Here is a 21,186-nt window from a genome sequence, read left to right on the forward strand (position 1 = left end):
GGAGACAGTACAGGGATTACATAACACTAGGGATCGGCTAAGCAATCACTCATTTTCCTCCTCCCGCTCAAACCGGCGTCCCACACCTTCCCGAGCGGGGGCGGGGCGGCGGGAACCCCCACCCCGGGGACGCCGCCGCCCTCCTCCCGGCGCAGCCTCGCCCCTCGCCGGCCCCTCCCGCAGCGCCGCGCCGTCTCGCCGCCGCCCGCGCCCCCCGCCCCTTCCCCAGCGGGCCGCCGCCCGCGCCCGCGCCGCCCACTCCTCCGAGACGCCTCGCGCCGGGCGTGCGTGTGGACGTCGGGTGTGTGCGGGACCGTGGGGCGCCGAGTGCGCGCGCGCGCGCCGCGGCGGGCGCCGAGGGGCGGGGGCGGTCGGCCAGCCGGCAGGCAGGGGCCTCCGCCGTCAGTCCGCCCCGCGGCTCCCACGGCCCGGAACGCACGCACGCACATACACACACACACACACATGCACACACACACGCGTGCTCGCGCGCCGCACCCCACGACCGCCACTGCCACGGGCCGCGCCGCCACTCGCGGTGGGCGGGGGCGCGCGCCACCAGCCCCCCCGCCCCCACCTCCTCGCGCACCCGCCCCATCCCCCTCTCATTGTCTCGCCTCGGAACGCCTCGCCAAGCGAAAAGATAACGGAACCCCCGGGAGAAGGGGGTGGGGATAGCGAAAGCTCGCTCGCTCACTCACCTCCCGTGGTCGTCGCCGCCGGTAGTCTGACCCGAGGAAGGCGCCGTCGCCTTAAAGGGACCTTGCACCCGGCGCTGGGAGAAGGGGGTGGGAGCAGGGGAGGGGACGGGGGCTTGGGGGGAGACGAAGAGGAGGGAACCGTTGAAAGCTCGTCTCCCCGAGGGTGAAAGGAAGCCTCCCTCGGGTTGGAGTGATTTGGGGTGGATTTTTTCCCGAGGGGGGCGGGGGGCCCCGAGGGAGGGGGGTGGGGGGGCCAAGGAATGCGGCTCCGTGTACGGGAGCTGGCGCGGGGGAGAGAGACGCCGACTCCCCCCACCGACCCTCTCGCCCCGCGGAGGGATACGGCTCGTCACTTCCGCCCTCCCCCTTTCGTGGCCTTTCAATTGGTTGAGTTGCGTGGCACGTCATGGGCTCATCCTAACCCCTGCCCGGGCTTCTTTTCTAGTCAAGTTTGTCTGGGCCTGCAAATAAATAAATAAAGAAAAAAATTTTTAATAGAAAAAATAATTAACTTAAGAAGCAATATCTAAATTTTGGTGAGAAAAATGGGTCTTCTAATGAAAATATTCACTAATTTACTCGCTTAGACTTTTCAGGAGGAATTTCAGGAGCCTCCCCACTTCCATTCAAGGCTTATACCCTACCAAGAGAACTTCATGACACAAGTCAGATGATGAAGTCCAGTGGCACCAACTGTCATTGGAACAAAGGGAGCAAGATGGCACTCTCCTTTCTCAAGAGACACTTGGCCAAGTAGCCTTGTGGCAATGGCCTTATTTAAGTGAAGACTTTTTAGAAATCATTTTTACCCCTAAGCCCTTCTGGACTCTGGAAAAAAGTCACACATAATTTCGTATCAAGGTGATTCTTGTGAAGGGTACTGCTTTCAAACAATAGTGAATAGACTCAGCAGAGATCCCCAAGCCAAGAAACGATAGATCCATATGCTTTGGTTTCATTCAAGGCCAAGATAGATTGGTCCAAAGAAATTGATTAGTTCATTCAAGACTATCCACCTGTTATTTCTCCCCCAAACAAAAACTAATCCTTTCTCTAGGTAGCTAAGAAATTTTGCCTTTTACTGCCTCCTGAGATGATAAAATTCTGAAATATTCAAATGTTCTCTTGAGTATTACACAAATATTTGTTCCAAACGAAATTCTAAATCAAGGTCCTTGGTGCAAGAATGGTGAAATCCAAAGTCACATTTATTCCTTTTTATACAGTCCATGCAAACTATCCATAACAATAGGCATTCCAATGGTTCACATGTACACATGTGCGCATGTATACACATACACTGTCACCACCCATTTTCATTCAATTTCATCCCAAAACCAAGTAAGTGATTCCAATGAGTCATTCCTAGAAATATCTTCATTAAATTGGCAGAATCACTTGTCTTTCTGAAAATACTTCCAAGAACTTTCCAGACCAGATCTAGAGAAGCCTACAATGAGATTATGTAGAATTCTACATAAAACTCCAATCTTATTTTATGCTGTCCTACAGTAATTATTATAATTTATTAAGTTTATTATATATATATACATTATACATGTTATAAATGTTATTTACCTCTGAAATATTCCAACATATTTTTCCATGTTCTATGTGCAAAGTTATAATCTCAGCCAATGAGATCTAGCCCAGCAAAAGGTGTCATGTTCTATTAATCAAAAATCATGGGGCTGGGTTTGTGGCTCAGTGGTAGAGCACTTGCCTAGCACATGTGAGGCACTGGGTTCAATCCTCAGCACCACATGTTAAAAAATAAAGTTATGTTCACTTTATAACTAAAAAAATTTTTAAAAACCATTAGCATGTCATACTGAAAATGCATCATGCATATATTCATTCATTCAAGTATTTATTGAGTACTTGTCATATACAAGGCACTGTGCTAGGGACAGCAACAAAACAAACAAAATGCCTGTACTTTTGGGTCTTATATTCTAGTGAGGAAGAGACAAAAAACATGCATACAAACAAAGTGTTTTCTTATCTATTGTCAAATAGCAAACAGTCTCCAAACTTATTGGCTTAAAGCAACAATTTTATTATTATCTCTTAATTCTGGGAGGTGATAAGGCTAAGCTAAATGGTTCTCATTTGGATCCTCTTCTGCAGTGGCTGGCACTGAAGTCATCTCAAAAGCTTCCTTACATGTTTGGAAGCTGAGATTGACTGTTGGCTTGGGTCACAACTGGGGCTGTTGGCCAAAACATTTATAAGTGGCCTCTTCACGTGGCCTGTGCTTCCTCTTTTCACAATGGCTGAATTCCAAGAGTGAGTGCTCCAAGAGGACCAGACAGAAATTTATCGCTTTTTCTGATCTAGCTTCAGAGGTCACATAGCATCACTTCCACCACAGTTACACTTCGATTGGAGTGTGGGGGTGGAGATCTATGTTCCTCTCAAAGGGAGTAGTGCACGCATCATTTTGAGAAGAGTATGTGAAATGGAAAGTCCATCGACATCCTGAAAGATGCAATCTGCTACATGTTGTGTAAGTAAATATATAATATATGATGTGATGATAGGTTGTACAGAGGAGAAAAGGTTAGGATTCTGTGAAGGAAAAAGGTGAAGAAGTTGCTGTTTTATGTGGAGCAGGCCTCTTTATCATGATAACATTTAGGCGAAACCCTGAAGGAAATGAAGCCAAGTTCAGATTTTACTCCTAGGGAAAGCAAAGCCACTGAAGGATTTTGAGCCAAATAGTGAAGTGACCTAATGTTTTTGAAGATGACTCTGGCTGTTTGTGGAGAATAACTGGTAGGTTCCAAGACAAACTGAGCCTTATTCAACTAATATTGATTGGGTGGTGTAGGGAGACCTATTAGGAGGCTATTGCAATAATTCTGGAGAGAGATAATGGTGGCTTGGTGTAGGGTGGGAGTGGTGAGTTCTGTGGTGTGTTGTTTACTTCTCTGTAGCCTACTTTCCTGTCATTTAGTTTGTGCCTTGGGAAACCCTTTTGACCTATAATAGCTATCAAAATGTGTGAGTGATGGTGGTATGCCTGCCACAAATAAATAAAGGGAGAATATCATGCTGAATGTAAAAATGAGAGCTCTACAGGGTCTGGAGGCACTTTGAGGAAAAGGATAAAGATCAACAGGCAATTAGAGAATGAAGTAGGACAGTATCCTAACTGGTATAGTATCCTAACTATGCCACAGTGGGAAGAATTGATGAACAGTTGAATGATGGATAACTAGAAGAAATGGTGGGTCAAAGGCATTTTGTAACTTCAGAGGAGTTATAAAATTTGAAGAAAAATCTGCCCTCTTGTAGCACTGGTGCAGCACTTCAAAAAAGATGCTGGGGGCTTAAACCTGGGGCGCTTAACCATTGAGCCACCACACCTGGCTCATGATCCTATTCATAGAAACGTAATTCCCTTGGCTAGAGGAATGCCTGTATTCATTTGGGTAGCATTAAGACATTTTGCTGTCATTGGCTAACACAGGTTTCTAGAATAAAGTAACCTATAGTTGTGATGTTCAAGTATGAACCATCTTGATAATAATGGAAAACCAAAGCATTGGAATAACTTGAATCAAATCCTTGGAAATCAATCACATAGCCAGGCACAGTGGCACACACCTGTAATCCCAGCAATTCAGGAGACTAAGGCAGGAGGATTGTAAATTGGAGGTTAGCCTGACTGACTTAGGGAGACCTTAGCTCAAAAAAAGTGTAGGGGGTAGGTTGTGGCTTGGTGAAAGAATGCCCTGGGTTCCATTCCCCAGTACCAAAAAAAAAAAAAAAAAAAAAAAAAAAAGAAGGTGTCCTTCAACAATCAACAGATGAATGAATAAAGAAAATGTGGTATATATACACAATGAAATATTACTGAGCCTTAAAGAAGAATGAAATTATGGCATTTGCTGGTAAATGGGTGGAGCTGGAGAATAACATGCTAGGCAAAATAAGCCAATCCCAAAAAACCAAAGGTCAAATGTTTTCTCTGATATGCAGATGCTTATTTACAGTAAGGGGGGTTGCTAGGGAAGAATAGAATTTCTTTGGATTAGGTAGAGGGGAGTGAAGGGAGGGGAGGGGGTCTGGGGATAGCAAGGATAGTAGAATGAATCAGACATTATTACCCTATATACATATATGACTACATGACCTGTAGGATGCTACATCATGTACAATCAGAAGAATGAGAAGTTATACTCCATTTATGTATGATATGTCAAATGCACTCTACTGTCTGTCATGTATAACTAATTAGAACAAATTAAAAAATCAATTCACGGGCTGGGGAGATAGCTCAGTTGGTAGAGTGCTTGCCTTACAAGCACAAGGTCCTGGGTTTGAACCCTGGTACCACCAAAAAAAAAAAAAAAAAAAAAAAAAAAAAAAAAAAAAAATCAATTCACAAGCGTCTCTAGAACATATTGGAGAGGAGTCTGAAACCAATGCAGTTTGATACACTGAAGAAATTAGACCCTAACCGGGTGCAGTGGTGCATACCTGTAATCCCAGTGGCTGCAGAAGCTGAGGCAGGAAGAACACAGGTTCAAGGCCAACCTCGGCAATTTATCGAGGCACTAAGCAACTCAGCAAGATCCTATCTCAAAATTAAAAATAAATAAATTAGACCCTAACAACATACCCCTAAAATAGTGCTACCTCAGTCTTCAGTAACCAACTTGGAAAAACTGAATCCTTACCATGTGGATTTTTTTTTCAACCAGGGATTGAACCCAGGGAAGCTTAATCACTAAGCTACATTCCCAGCACTTTTTATTTTTTATTCTGAGACAGGGTCTTGATAATTTGCTGAGGCTGGCTTTGAACTTGTAATCATCCTGCCTCAGCCTCCCAAGCCTCTGGGATTACAGACATGCACCACAGTGCCCGACACTCCATCTAGATTTCTGAGAAAGTCAGAAGTTAATGGAAGTCCCAAGTTGGGTTTTTCACAGGTAACAAGACAGTATTCCTTTTCTACAGTTTATGGAAACATTTATTTACTTTCCTTGACTTATGGTTTCTGCCAAGAGTTGAAAATTGGAACCACCTGTAGCTTGGAGAGTGTTAAGGCAGAGAGACAAATGGTTTCAACATGTCTTCAAAAGCAGTACGTTATGAATGCCCTCTCTGGTGTCATTTTGCTAACATACAGACCGAATCACTCATTCACCAGGTTCAGTGTGACAGTGACCAGTATGAGTTGGTGTAGGAAGTGTGGTTGGGAGTGGGGTGTATTAGGTGGTCAGGCCACTCCAGGCAGAAAGCAGCATCAAGGGGGCAATGCCAGGTTTCTTTCAAAAAGGTATCCCACCCTCTGTAACTCACTTAGAATGGTCAAAGCTTGGAATCAAAGAGAGCTCATTCTGAAAATTTTAAGAGAAAAAACAATGGAGAAATTTTCACCATCTGAGCAGCTCCAGATTAAAAAGATCGACAGCTGATTGCATTGAATCTGGGAGTGAAGTCAATATGTGTCAGTGTACAGGAGGACACTGAAATGCCTAACTCGGCAGGGAAATTGTCATGAAATAAAAGGCAAGTAAAGATCTACATTTGACCTGGGTCAAAGAATGAGGAACTTAAAAGCTGTGGCTGGATTTTATTTAGGAATATTTTTGCTACCTCCTTATACATACGTAGAAGAGCTGAGGTACAGGAGATGAGGAAAAACCTAAGAAGTTTTCAGACTGGATTCCCAAAGGAAGAAAAGTTCCTCATTTGCTTTCAGCAAGAAGAAATCTGTCTCTGTCTTCAAAACATATTTTGTAAGAAGTGCACAAGCAGCAATTTCATCAGTCATCACGATTTCACTGAGTTACTGCATAATTTCATAGAATAATGATTTAATTTAACTTTGAATTAAATGAGTATTGTTTAAGAGACTCAAAAAGCAAAGCAATGCTTGTTTCATCTAGGTTGCTGCTATTGAATTGACCAGGTATGTTTATCTAGTAACTAAATTGATTCCATAAATCTTCATGAAAAAAAAACTACATTATTTTTATAGATAGTTAATGTTTTGTTCATTAGAATGAATTGCAGAGTAAAATTTAATACAAATTTGCTTCTTTCTATAGGATACATTCTTTTTAATTTAACAGTTTGCATTTTATTATAGTCATAGAACACAACTGTGGATAATAAATAATTTACCAATTCATTCTTTTGAAGGATATGAGGATTAACATCATTGTTCTATAAAAGAGAATGAGGTATCCTTCAGAATTAAGTTTTAAAGGTTTCTGGTGGAGATAAGTGGCCAGATCCTTTTGCATTTTCTTATTGTTAAGTATGTACAATATGGAGCAGAGGTGGCAAGGAGACCATCTCCTATGACAGTCATGGATTCGTTTCTAATGTCTTTTCTGTTTCATGAAACATAAATATAAAATCTGAAAATGTGAAACAGCCAAGATTCATCAATTTAAAGTCATTTTATAGGAGAAAATGATTTAACCTTCATTCATCCAAGAAATAATTCTCATTTCTAGGTTTGTGTTAGAAATGCCATGAATTCAGTGTGAAGATGAGTTCCTTCTTTCCTATACAGGAACTGCTACTTCCTGGCAGGCTCTGATCTTTGTTTCTCCAATACAGAGATTTTATTTCTAGCCTAGCAAAGTTAATCTTTAACCTCTTCTGCATTATGAACCCTTCAAAAATCTCTAGGAAAGTTATGGATTATCTTCCCCCAGAAAAATGCACATTTGTATAGACACAAAATTTTGCAAATATTTTCAACTTAATGCCTATATGTGGGCCTATCATGAACCACAAGGAAAGAGACTCAGACCCTGAGCTCCACAGACAAGATACTTCATTCCCTGTCTTCCCAGGGAGATGTTATCTCTTAATGATCATGAACATCTGTGACTAAAAAACTAGAGACTCTTCTCTAACCAGCAGTTTATTACTATTACTAGTACTATTTTACTTCCTTATTTATCTTTGCCCAAGATATTCTCTATATTCCTTCCCTCTTTCCAGCATACAATTAAAACATTTTTTCTTCATGTGTGTTGTGTTACGGTTTAAACCCAGGCCTCACACATACTAGGCAAGTGCTCTGCCACTGAGCTAAACCCCTGGCCCTTTATCCAAGATGTTCTTTAACTGAAAAATTCAGGAACCTCTAGATGACCAGATGGTCTAGCTACTTCAGTTAGGTAAATTGACATTCATTTGCACTGAGGACGTTATTTCTGAGATTTTCCAACTCTGAAAATATAATATAGTTGCTCTCCTGGGATGCCTAGTTTTACTTCATTGACTGACTCATTGACTATGGTTCTCTGCATTTCCCAGAGTCCCTTGCAGCTGTACTAGGGCTTTAAGACCAAATCCTTATAAAGGGGAATATGAGCTCAAGTGATGAATTCCTTCCAGCCTAGAGCATTTAAAAATTGATTTGCCTCCCATTCAGTGAGATGACAGACTCACAATATGAAAGCAATCTAGATCCCTGAGTCACCTCATGGAGGAAAGCTGAACTAATGAGTTACTCAGCATACAACAGACTTTACCAGAATAACTACAACAAAAATCCTTTATTGTGCTAGGCCGTGAAAATTCCAAAATTAATTTGTTAATGCAGCATAACTTAGTTATACAAACACATTGGTATAAAGGTTGAATTTTTTTTTCTTTTATGGTACTGGGGATTGAACTCAGGGGCACTCTACCATTGAGTTACATCCCCAGCCCTTTTTATTTTGAGACAGGGTCTTGCTAAGTTGTGGAAGCTAGTCTTGAATTTGCAATCCTCCTACCTCAGCCTCACAAGTAGGTAGAATTACCACCCAGCTAAGGTTTAATTCTTAAAGAAAGAAAGAAATGCCTAGTACACATTTTTGGGGGGGTAGGTAGGAATTGAACCCAGGGCTAGGCTAGCACTCTATCACTGAGCTATATCCTCAGCCCTCCCAGGACTTTAAGAATGGGAGATAAACTGGGCGAGGTGGTACACATATGTAATCCCAGTGACACAGGAGGCTGAGGTAGGAAGATCTCAAGTTCAAAGCCAACCTTAGCAACTTAGCAAAGCCCTAAGAAACTTAACAAGACCCTCTCTTGAAATAAAAAATAAATAAATAAAAAGAAATGGGGATGTGGCTCAGTGGTTGAGTGCCCCTGGGTTCAATTCCTAGTACCAGAATAAATAAATAAATAGAACTTGGAACATAGCTCAGTGGCAAAGCTCCCCTGTGTTCAATCTTCAGTTTAAAAAAAAGGCGGGGGGACAAACTAGGCATGGTGATACATACCTATAATTCTAGCTACTGAGAAGACTGAAGCAGGAGGATTTGAAATTTGATGCCAACCTGAGTCACTTAATAAGATCCTATCTTTAAAAAGTAAAAAGGATTGGAGATGTAGCTCAGTGCTAATGCACTTGCCTAGCATGCTTGAGGCCCTGGGTTTAATCCCCAGTACCACAAAACAAAAAAATAGGAGGCAGCATTGTTAACTGGATAGTGCTTGACATTATCTACATTGTAGGGTAGATATAGGTATAATATATAAAATGCCAGGCCAGAATCTGGCTTATAGTAGTTACTCCATAAATGATAGCTTTTATTATTAAAAACTATTAAAATATATTATATTAACTATATTAAATTATTAATATATAATATTTAATATAATAAAATATATTACAAATATATAATTGGAGGGACATAATTAAATTTGACTATAATCATGAATGACAGTCTCCTTTTTCTGATTCTTTACCAGTTTTCTCACCTTAGGGTATCTCTTTTAAATAGTTCAAATTTGGGGCTCAAACATCTTTACAGAATTGAAGTAAAAACTTCTAAGAAATGCAGAGTTTATTATCCTTAATCAACTATTTAGAAACAGTCTACTTTTTCTTCCACACATTAATTAACAAAACAACATAATAGGTAACATAATTTTGCCAAGTGCTTGTGTGTGGTTCACACAATTAAATAGTACGACTTATAAAATGATACTGAATGTGTGACATAGACAGTACCTTCTGGAAGAAGAAAGAAAAGTTCTATGCAGGCTTGAGTCTCTAGTGAAGACTTCTGAAAAGAAGCTGGCTCAGACCTTGTCTTAAAGAATAGGTGGGAGAGGGCTGGGGTTGTGACTTGGTGGTAGAGCACTTGCCTGGTATGCATGAGGCACTAGGTTCGATCCTCAGCACCATATAAATAAATAAAATAAAGGTATTGTGTCCATCTACAACTAAACTAAAAAAAAAAAAAAAAAAAAAAAAAAAAATGGGTGGGAGAGCTGAGTATAAGGCACATACCTACCCGTAATTCCTATGACTCTCAGGAGGCAGGAGAATCACAAGTTCAAGGCCAGCCTATACAGCTTAATGAGATCCTGTATCAAAATGAAAAACAAAAAGGCCTTGGGTTGTAACTCAGTAGGAGAGTATTGCTGGGTTCAATCCTCAGGAATGAGGGGTGTGGGGAGAAAAAGAGAACAGGATAAAACATGGATAAAACAGAGAACATGGATAAAAGAGGAAAAGAAGGAAAGGCTTTCTACATAGGCAACAGAATGACAAAGGTGCTATAAAACCCACAGTTTAAATAAAATATGACCTTGAATAATTTTAAATTGATGAGTTTTTTTTAATAGATTAAAATCGATCTAGCATTGGCAACTCTATATTTTTGACCCAATAAAAAGTGACATTTGTAGAGTGATACACTGGAACTTTCAACTGTGTTGGTAATTTTCTTTTTATACTGAGTGATAGATATAAAGATTTCTTATATTACTTATTTTTTTTGTTTTTTCTTTTTTGGTACTGGGAATTGAATCCAAGGGTGCTTTACCACTGAGCTACACCCCTGGCCCACCCCTTTTTTTAATTTTTTATTTTTTTAAGTTTGAGACTAGCTCTTGCCAATGTACCCAGACTGGTCTCAAACTTGTGATCCTCCTGCCTCAGCCTCCTGAGTTGCTGAGATTACAAACATGTGCCACCTTGCCTGGCTCCTTATACTGTTTTAAATTTTCTTGAGGTTCTTAACTACTTCACAGTCATCTTTTTAAAATTGTTTAAAGAAAAGCAAAAAATTGCTAAATCTCATCTAATAATTTAAATAATCTCTTTAGATAACACTCATCCTCTTTTAGGAAAATACACTTGGTTTACTCGGCATTCTCAGCCTTTCCGCCTTTTCTTTAAGAAGTTATCTGAGTGTCTTAGGGTAAAAGCATGGCTTTGCAACCTGTGACAAAGGAGAAGAATCCAGAAATCCCAAATGCAGTGTTCTTTGGCTTCTTTGGCTCCTTTGGCCTCTGGGCAATGTCCCACCTGTCATTGGCCACTGATTGCCTTACTGGCGTGGATATAACTTGTGAATTGGCCTCCCTAAGGTTGCTCAGACCTCATAGTTCTTCGTCTACCCACCCTCAGCTTTCTAGCTTATCTAAGAGCTTTATAGTTTGTCTAAAAGACTCCTTTGCCCCTGACCTTGAGGGGGGAGAAGGTGGTTCACTCCACAGTCCTCACTACAGTGCCACCTTGACCCACTAAGGTTACTACCTTCAAGTTCCTCAACCAGACTCTCAGTCACTGCCTGTCACTGACAGCACCCCAGGAAAATGGAACCTTAGGGTTCCCTCTGCCTGACTACAGCTTACTCACAGTTTTAGTTGATGCACTATGCCACAGAAGGGTACAGGAAACCCTGTGTCTCCTCACAGAAGCTAAAACAAGAACAGGTCTCTATTACCTCTAGTTATCTGCTAAACTTCATTTCTACACCGAAGCCTGGAGAGGAGAAATCCAAGCACATATTTAAGTTTTTCCTTTCTTTTTCTCTCAACCACTTCCTCTTCCCATGATCCCCCAGAACCAGAAAACAGGCTTCCTTCCTTTCATGTCCTTCCAACATTGATCAGGGCATCGCAGCCTGGTATGCATATGTAGAAAGTGTAACTTTTGTAACTTTTGGGAGAACCCTCTGAGTTAAGTCCTCCATGCTCAACTTCCTCAAGTTGAGGGAGTTATATAACTTCTTTTTAAATCCTTAAAAAAAAAATTAGTAAATCTTCCAAGCCACTAACCTGGCTTGCAAAGTTCTTGTCTTGCTGTAAAAGTCTGTTGTACTGGGTATTGAACCCAGGGATGCTTTACCACTGAGCTATATCCCCAACCAGCTCCTTCTCCTCCTTCTTCTGAAAGAGTCTCACTAAATTGCTGAGACTGACCTATCCTCCTGCCTCATCTTCCCAATGGCATATTACAGGCATGGGTCACCAAGCCTGGCTGTAAAATCCTATTTTGAATGTTATAAGTTGAATATCTCCCCCACCATCTTTTCTGTTATGAATCCTCATTTCTTCCAGGCAGATAGATGCAAAGGGCCATCTAAGGATAAAGTCATTTATTCAGAAAGGAAAAAATGAAAGCACAGTTTTTCAAAATACATTTCTAATTGCTCTCAATCTTCCCCCATCTCCTGTTCTTTCCCTTCATACATCAACAACTGTCCCATAACACTCATGTATCAAACTCAAAGATTTACTGTCAGCATTGATTCTCAAGATGTTGAACTAGCTGAATAGCAGCCCTGATCCATGAACATGTAGAAGAAACAAAACCAGTTGAATAAGTTCGCCACATTTTCTTTTCCTCTCTCCCAAGGCACATATTTGTACAGCACTCTGAATGTTTTACCCAGGGTGTTCTGAGAATGGTTCCCCTTCCTCAATCCACTTTAAGCAATGATCTCATTCTGCCTGCTAGGCAAGGAGATCTGTGGAATTTGCCTGGTGCATTGCCATTTAACAATGTGAGACTTCAGGGCACATAAACTGTCTCACTGGTATCACAACTGCCCTTTAAGCAGGAGATTCCCGAGAACAAATGCTCAGCCCCCACGTTCAGGGAATCAGTGAAATGAAAGACCAGGTAGCAGATAAAGGGTCCTGCCAATCTGTAACCAGAGTCAGACCACCCCAGTTTGAACCCTGCCTGAACTACTAACTAGCACAATTACTTCAACTTGTCTAAGCCTGTTTCAACTATGAGAAAGAGTTATAGGGTAAGTTCCTAGACCTAAATGAATGTACGATGTTAGCACAGAACAATGTTGAATAAACATTAGCTTATCAATATAACTCTAAATATTATATTGTCATTACCATTTAATATTAGTGGGTCAGTGATCCACTGCTGACAGTGTTTCCCTACTATTTGTACCTCCACTCACACTTGCACTTCAACCTTCCAATCTAAATGTTGAACTAATAAAAGGAGCAAGAGTCAAGTGATTGTGTATAAGGTGGGAAAGGAATCGGTATAAAGATAATTCAGTCACAAACTTATAGCCTGGTTAGCACAGAAGAGAGCTTCCCTAATGAGAAAGGACAAAGTCAAATTCAAGCACTCCAAGTCTTTCATGTTACCTTTACAAAGGATAAAATTTTAGAAATAAATTAAAAGGGGGAATGAAGTCAGCATGGTGGTACACACCTTTAATCTTAGATACTCAGGAGGCTGAGGCAGAAGGATCACAAGTACAAGTTCAGCCTAGGTAACTTAGCAAGACCCTGTCTCAAAATAAAAAATAAAAAGGGTTAGGGATACAACTCAGTGGTAGAGCAATCCTGGGTTCAATCCCTAGTACTGTAAAATGAATAAATAAATAAATTTTTGAAAAGGGGGGATGAGATGAAGAAATGTTTAAGTCTAAAAATGAATTAAAATAAAATAGATCTATGAGGGTATTTAATTAGGCAATAGTCCAGCAGCCCAGGCTTCTCTGGGACAGAACTGGAGGCCAGGTTTGGGCACATTTAGAAATGTCCCTCCCACCCCCAGGCAATAGGGTAGAAGAGGAGCCATAGAAATGAGAGGAGCTTGGCAGAATTGTCTTCCTATTTAAATTTATAGCTTTCCTAACTGAAATAATAGCTTTAAAGAGACAAATTATTCACAAATCATTAATAGCAAATGTTGAGATGGGAAGATGATAAGCAAGAAAGATAATTAAAGTCTGTACTATTCTTAAAATGAAATACTGTCTAAGCACAGAGGAATAAATTATGTAACTTTTCAAACCTTTCCAATATAGCATCCTTTAAAAATTCCAGTCTAGCACAGTGTTTTTCAAACATCTTTTGACAACCCACAGTAAGAAGTATATTGCACATCTCGATACCATAAGCACAATACACCCTCCATTTAATTTCATGATTCAAATTTGATGAAAGAATATTAATTCTTACTATAAAGTAGCTTTCTGTTCTCTTCTATCCAGCTTTTTCCTTCTTTCCTCCCTTTTTTTCTTCCCAATACACCTTGTCAAAATGATTTTGGCCGCACACAGTTTGAAAAACTGTGGTCTTCAGGGTTTTCCTAACCATTAAATATTTTTGCAAGTTTGTTTACCTACCCAAAATACAGCGAGAATTCAGCAAATCTGCCTGAAACAGCAGTCTCTAGGTTTGACTTTTGTCTCTGGGATTCAAGATGTCATTCCCTGGGGATCTGGGTTTCCCTATTGGTGGACCTAGGGAGCCAAAAGAGAGAGGGATAGATAAAATGAGACTCAATAGAAAAATCTGTAAGGTCTGAAAGACAAGAACCATTTATCTAATGGAATCTATTTTATATCAATTTGCATGAAAATCTCCATCTTAAATATTTAGCATCAACATGAACAATCAACCCAACAACCAAAACTCTGGCTTGGGGACTTCAATTACCATTTTCATGGAACATTGACCTTTTTTGCAATACCGGATCTCACGGGTTACCCCCACCGGCCCCAGCCCTTCTCCAGCCTCGGGTAACTTTTCCCTCCAGTTCGGTGGAAGGTTACATTAGAAGAAAGTAGTCCCTACCGTCTAGAAAGTTTTCAAGGAAAAGAGGGCGTTTGACGTGCGGGCGGATGGCTGGCCAGGGCGGGGGCGGCGGGCACCGCGAACGCCCGGGCGGGTGGCGCGGGTGTGCGGAGGCCTCGGGGCTGCGGGAGGGCCCGAGCAGGGGACGCAGGCGCCCCGGGTCTGCAAGGCGTGCCTGCTCTGCGCCCCTCGGTCCTGACGAGGCCAGTCCACCCTGCGCCCCGCAGCTGGAGGCAGCGCTGATCACCGGGCAGTCGAGGGCGGAATCCAGCGTCTCCAGGAGTGGGCTTGGGTTTTCAAAAACCGTCTTTTATTGTGTGTGTGTGTGTGTGTGTGTGTGTGTGTGTGTGTGTGTGTGTGTCCGTCTTTTATTGTGTGTGTGTGTGTGTGTGTGTGTGTGTGTGTGTGTGTGTGTGTACGTGTGGTGTTTTTTTGTTGGTTGGTTGGTTGGTCAACGTGACCAAAAAAAATCTAACTGAAGTGCAGAAAATGAGATGTCTTGTTGAAAAAAATAAAAAAGAGATTTTGAAAATGTAGATTTTCCTACATCCTTTTTCTCTCAGATCAATTTAGCTGTAAATTACGTGTTGATAAGCGCCTAGAACAGTTTAGTAGGCTCTGTCTTCTGCCTTCATTTGAACCAGATTCTTGTGTGAAAACCATCCTGCTAAGTAAGTGATTTTGAGTTTTTGCTTTACTTCTCTCCCCCCTCTCCACTCCACCACCCCTCCTCGTTTATGGTACTGAGGATTGAACCCAAGACCTCACACAAGCTAGGTAGGCACTTCACCTCTGAGCTAAATTCCCAGGTTTTTTTTTTTTTTTTTTTTTTTTTTTGAGACAGGGTCTCGTTAAGTTGCCTACACTGGACTTGAACTTGCCATCCTCCTGCCCCAGCTTCCTGAGTAGCTGGATTATAAGTGTGTACTACAGGCCTGGCTGTATTGCTTTATTTTAATATATATCCCTGCTTCAAGTGGGTAACATTACACCTAGCTTAGCCCAGGTTTAATTCAGATCTTTAAAAAAAAAAAAAAAATCAGTGGTAAATAATTTAACCTAGTTTCTCATTCAGTTTTAGGAAATTTTATTTATTACTACACACATTTTAAAGTTTTTGTTGTTGTTGTTGTTTTGGTTTTTTTTGCTGTGTCATTTTTAGGATAGACACAGCCTCCTCCCCTGGTTGGCATTGTCAACAGACATTTGGGGAGTACTTAGTTCAGGATGCTGATGGGTACTATATAGATTAAACAATATGACATACTTGTTGACTTCATTAGAAACAACACTTAAAATTTCATATACTTATAATCTATGCCATGTCATGTACCAGAAATCTATGTAAAATATAAATTCTTTAAATGTAAGGACCTCATTTTATTCCTCAATGAAATTAAGTTCATCTTGGCAGTGTTGTAAACTTAAAAGGGTCTAGTACATAATACCCATTTAATGATAGGTATTAGTATAATTTCTCTTGATATCTTCCAAAGTGCTTTGCATGTGGCAAATAAGTACTGGTTGAATGAATGAAAGTGTCATGTCCCATACTATACACAAAGAAAACACCAGGATGGAGACCCTCTAGCACAATGACTTCATTTCATCAATGAAGCTTAGTGTGGAGATGTCCATCTGCAGCCCTTTGCCAGATGCAGGCCCTCTTGACCTTGGGATGTGGATCATTTAAAATTTTCCCAAGAAAACTGTGCCTAATTAGCTAGTAGGGCTTAACCTCTTGTCAGTATGGGACTTGAGAAGTTTGTCTAAATATGGAAAAACTAAGCTCACTTGACACAGATCAGGGGGGAAAAAAGATTTCTACAAGTTATTCAAGTTATTCATGTCAAAAGCAATTAGGAGCCTCAGCTTCCATTACATCATTCCTTAGGAAAGTATGTGCTGGGAGTGCTGCAAGTCATGTGATTTGATAGAGAAATTAAATCTGGATTTTCTTTGTGTTTCTGTCCTTAGCCATATTCAGTTTTTAGTATGCCTGGAGAAGACTGAGCAGAACACAGAGATTTAGTTTATGTTAATGCTGTCAGACAGCTAAACAGTGGAAACTTGTTTAAGAAATTTACTGAAAGCTATTTCCTTAGATTAAAGACCAGTGAATTAATTAAAAAGGTTTTGAGAGATAGAATGTGCCAGACCCCTACTGGCTCATAAGATTGTACTTTCTTTCTGATGTGATGTGACAGCTGAGTTCAGTTTCATGTAAACCTAAAGGGGAGTAACACAAGAGCAGTGCTGATGTGTTCCAAGTCATGCAGTGGCCATGGCAACTGAGTCCACCAGCCACTGGACTTGTTTCCTTTTGCTAAAGCACCCTGAGCTCAGTAGAAGCTCATACTTTGACAAGATGCTGAACTATTTGGTGAAAATGAAGTCACAAATTTTGATGCCTTTGTACTCTTTCAGGTTTGGTTGTTTTTACGGCACCCGACTTTAAATGGCCCTCCGTTATTGGTCATATCCATGGCATTCAGTTTCCAGAGCAATTAACTGAGCTGAAAATGAATCATGTAAAAAGACACATAGCCCTGTAATTTTAGAGACAAGTAGAATTGCAGAAGTATTCTAAAATTTTTGGTCCAATTCTAGGCAGTGTTTGGGTCTAACTGGTTCAGAAAGCACATTCCTTTTTTCATGAAAATGTTAATATTGAAGCCAAAAACAATGCCATTGATATATAACCATAGTCAAAAATTGAATGTGCCGGCTGGACATGGTGGTATGTGACTGTAGTTCTAGTACTTGGGAGGCTGAGTTTAGGAGCTGGAGACCAGCCTGGGTAATATACGGTTGCCCAACATAGGTGTTTGAAAACAAACAAACAAAAAGGGAGGGAGGAAAGGAGGAATGGGGGAGGAAGGAAGGAAGAGAAATTAAATGTTTCCTGGCTGATTATAATTTATTCTGAATGCTAGGCATCTGAGATACCTCAGTTCTTATTGTTTATAACAGTGTCATTCAACAGGAATGTAATGGAAACCACATATATAATTTGTGGTAAAATTACAATTTGTATAAAATTTGTGTAAAATTTTCTAGTAGCCATATTAAAAAATTAAACAACCTATAATCCCAGCAACTTGGGAGGCTGAGGCAGAAGAATCAGAAGTTCAAGTCCAGCCCAGAGAACTTAGTGAGACCCTGTCTCGAAATAAAAAATAAAGTTGGGCATGGTGGCACATGCCTGTAATCCCCACAGCTCTGGAGGCTGAGGCAAGAGGATGGCAACTTCAAAGCCAGTCTCAGCAATTTAGTAAGACTGTAAGCAACCTACTGATACCTGTCTCAAAATGAGAAATAGAAAATGGTCTGGGGATGTGGCTTAGTGGTTAAATATCCTTGGATTTGTTTAGTATATATAATATATTAATATAATAATAATAATAAAATTTTAAAATAAAAAATAAAAAGGATTGGGGATATAGTTCAATGATAGAGCACTCTCCTGAGTTGAATTCCTGGTACCTAATTAAATTAAATTATATTAAATTAAATTAAAAGAAAACTGACAAAATTTATTTTAATAACATTTCACCAAATATATCTAAAATCATAGAAATTATTAAATAATTATTTTGCATTCTTTGTGTTTTTTTGTTTTGTTTTTGTAGATGGACAGAAAACTTTTTCTTTCTTTATTTTTATGTGGTGCTGCTGAGGACCTAACAGTGCCTTACATGTGCTAGGCAAGTAAGTGCTCTGCCACTGAGCTACAGCCCCAACCCCACATTCTTGGTTTTGAATTAAGTTTTTCTACTTCTCTAACAGCATTTCTCAGATTGTACTAACCACATTTCAGGTACTTAAAAACCACAGGTAACTAGTGGCTACCATGCTGAACAGTCCATGGATGGAGGGAAGCACAGATGAGGAAAGAGGTCATTTCTGTTTTGTATAATAAAGGCTATAACGAGAGAGGTGTAAAGTACACTGAAAGTTTATAGAAGTGATCTACTTCCTTCAGTTCTTCTTCCTAAATATCCTGTAATTCTCTCTTCTTTCCTATGTCTTTCCTGTAACTGTTCTCACCCAAGCTAGATCATCTCTCTGTTAGACTTCCACAGCAGCCTCCGAAAAAGTTGCCTCTTAACATCATCTTCCTCTTTTCACTTATCTGTCTCTTTTCTGAATTTCTCTTTTCTTGTCCCCCCTTGCTTTCCAGAAAGTTTTTTCTTCCTTCTTTACTTTCCTTCCTACTTTATCCTCTTATAATATTGAATGCAAATAGATTTCTAAATTTTTGCTTTAGTTATTTACTTCTGTGTTCCATGTTTTTCATTTAAAAATCTGAAGAGCTTGACCTTTTATCAGGATTAAATTAAGATGCTTTTTACTCTAACCTGGTCTTCAGTGAACTTTTCTTATAGATTAGTGTGTTTCTATGGAAAAAATACATAACCATCTTCTCCTGGGAGGAAAACAATCCCCTTCACCATTTGTAGAGGAGAAAATGGAACAGTTACTCACAGCCTCTTTTAAGAGCAAGAAGAAACACTAATACTACAGAAGGACGAAAGAATGTTTTTTTTTTTTTGGATTCTGGGAATGGAACCATGGGGATGATGGGTCTTGAGGAGGCTTTACCACTGAGCTACATTCCAGCCCTTTAAAATATATAGATAGATAGATAGATAGATAGATAGATAGATAGATAGATAGATAGATAGATAGATATAGATATTTAAAACATATATATTTTAGTTGTCAATGGATCTTTTATTTTATTTATTTATATGTGGTGCGATTGAACCTAGGGCCTCACACATGCCAGGCAAGTGCTCTACCACTGAGCCACAACTCTAGTCCCTCTTTTTGTTTATTTTATTTTGAGACAGGTTAAATTGCTTAGGACCTCAGTTAAATTGCTGAAGCTGGCCTCAAACTTGTGGTCCTCCTGCCTTAGAATCTGGAGTCCCTGGGATTACAGATTGGGTCTGGGGAGGGAGATTGAAGAAAGGAAGTTATAATTCAAGAAAGACTTCTTGCTTTAGAGGCAAGTAGATACCAACACTAAACAAATGAGAGAGATTCTTAGTCTAGGACTTCTGTATAGAGAAGACCACCTTCATCCCAGTTCTGACCAGAGGAAGAGTCTTCCCCAGTAAGGTTTGGGCATTCAGCTTCAGAATCAACTGGCACTTGTTAAGTGAGTACTACATATGAGGCAGGGTCCTATATACCTACTACTATACAATTTTATTATTCAAGCCCAAGAAAAACCTTCCAAAATTTTTCAAGTGAAATCTTACCATGAAATGAGATTCTGCAAAGTGAGGCCTAACTATGGAAATACTTCAGTGTTAAGGAACCAACACACACTGAAACATTTTCCCTACCATTGACCATTGCTCTGAGAACATTCAAAGCCTGTTGTTTACCATATTCCATCCAACAGCTTGTTTTTAATCTCTCACTTCAAAGATTTATCGAGAATTTATTTCTGAACATAATTGTGAAAAAATAATAATAATAGCAGTGTGTGTATTAATTAGGATAGAGTAATTGCTATAACGAATAGATCAAAATAAAAATAATGGCTCTAGGCCAGGTATGGTAGTACACGCTTGTAATCCCAACTGTACAGGAGGCTGATGCAGGAGGTTCACATGTTCAAGACCAGCCTGGGCAACTTAGGGAGAATCTGTCTCAAAATAAAAAGGGCTGGGGATATAACCCAGGGGTAAAGCTCCCCTGGGTTCAACTGGGTTCAGTCCCCAGTACCAGAAAAAAAGAACAGAAAAGAAAAAGAAGGGGTGTGGGGGTGGGAATAATGGCTCAAATATAATAGTCATTTATTTCTTGATTCTTGGGTGGTGAGGCAGCCTGCCTCTATGCAGTCATACAGGAACCCAGGATAATAAGACCTGACCTACAAAAGTCATGAAAGAGCACATATGTGAAGTTTTTATAGGTCTAGAAGAAGGGTGCATCCCCCACAACAAATAGGCTCCATGAACCAGTGTAGTTTGTAAACAGTTCATTACTAGTGTTTGGCAAGATAAGAACAGAAATGGAAAAATAAACCTTTGAAAAGTTTTATAGCAATGTTGGCAATCTTATACCTAGTGAAAACTTTTAAATTGGGCTTAATTTTATTTTTTACCATTAATAATTTATTTTTTAAAAATCAAATCATGTGCATCTCACCACGTTACTCTTCAATAATTCCCTAGTATTTAACATATTTGAGTTAAACTTTTGTCATAGAAAGCCTATGAAGTCATTCAAATCCAGTGTCTTTCTACCTCCTTGGACTCCTCTTCCAGCCATGTCCTGCATCTTACAGATCTTGCCATTCACACAGCCTTGCCTTGCAGCTACTCTCATACGTCCTGCTCTTGTCCTTGAGTATCTCACTAGGCTTACTTCCTTCAGCTCTCAATTTAATAGTACTTCATCTGTGAAACCTTTCTGGATTCTCCTTTACTTGGTGAAGCATCTTTCTTCCACGAGAACCATAATTGTTTGGTAAAGAATAGCTAGCCATCTTCTGAAAGAATGTATTTCTTCCCTCTTAGACTATAATCTAAATCAGGGCTGAGAACATACTTTTTTGTTTTGGTGGTGGGTCGGGGGAGATACTGGAAATTGAACTCAGGGACACTCAACCACTGAGCCATATTCCCAGCCC

At 40.1% G+C, this 21,186-nt stretch overlaps 2 protein-coding genes across 3 annotated transcripts in view; one reads left to right on the forward strand and one right to left on the reverse strand.

Moving 5' to 3' along the window:
* The window catches only part of POGZ (pogo transposable element derived with ZNF domain), a 68,536-nt gene extending 54,336 nt beyond the window's left edge, over positions 1–14,200 (reverse strand). For both annotated transcript variants that reach the window (XM_079155115.1, XM_079155113.1), the window contains exons 1-3: positions 14,084–14,200; positions 9,977–10,049; positions 702–1,162 (exon numbers count right to left, since the gene is read on the reverse strand). The gene's annotated coding sequence lies outside the window, so the exon portion shown is untranslated. The remainder of the gene's footprint in view (positions 1–701; positions 1,163–9,976; positions 10,050–14,083) is intronic.
* PSMB4 (proteasome 20S subunit beta 4) overlaps positions 1–21,186 on the forward strand; it is a 222,733-nt gene that overhangs the window by 57,812 nt on the left and 143,735 nt on the right. The window lies entirely within an intron of this gene.

Source organism: Sciurus vulgaris, assembly GCF_902686455.1.
Source record: "Sciurus vulgaris genome assembly, chromosome: 1".
Lineage (NCBI taxonomy): Eukaryota > Metazoa > Chordata > Mammalia > Rodentia > Sciuridae > Sciurus > Sciurus vulgaris.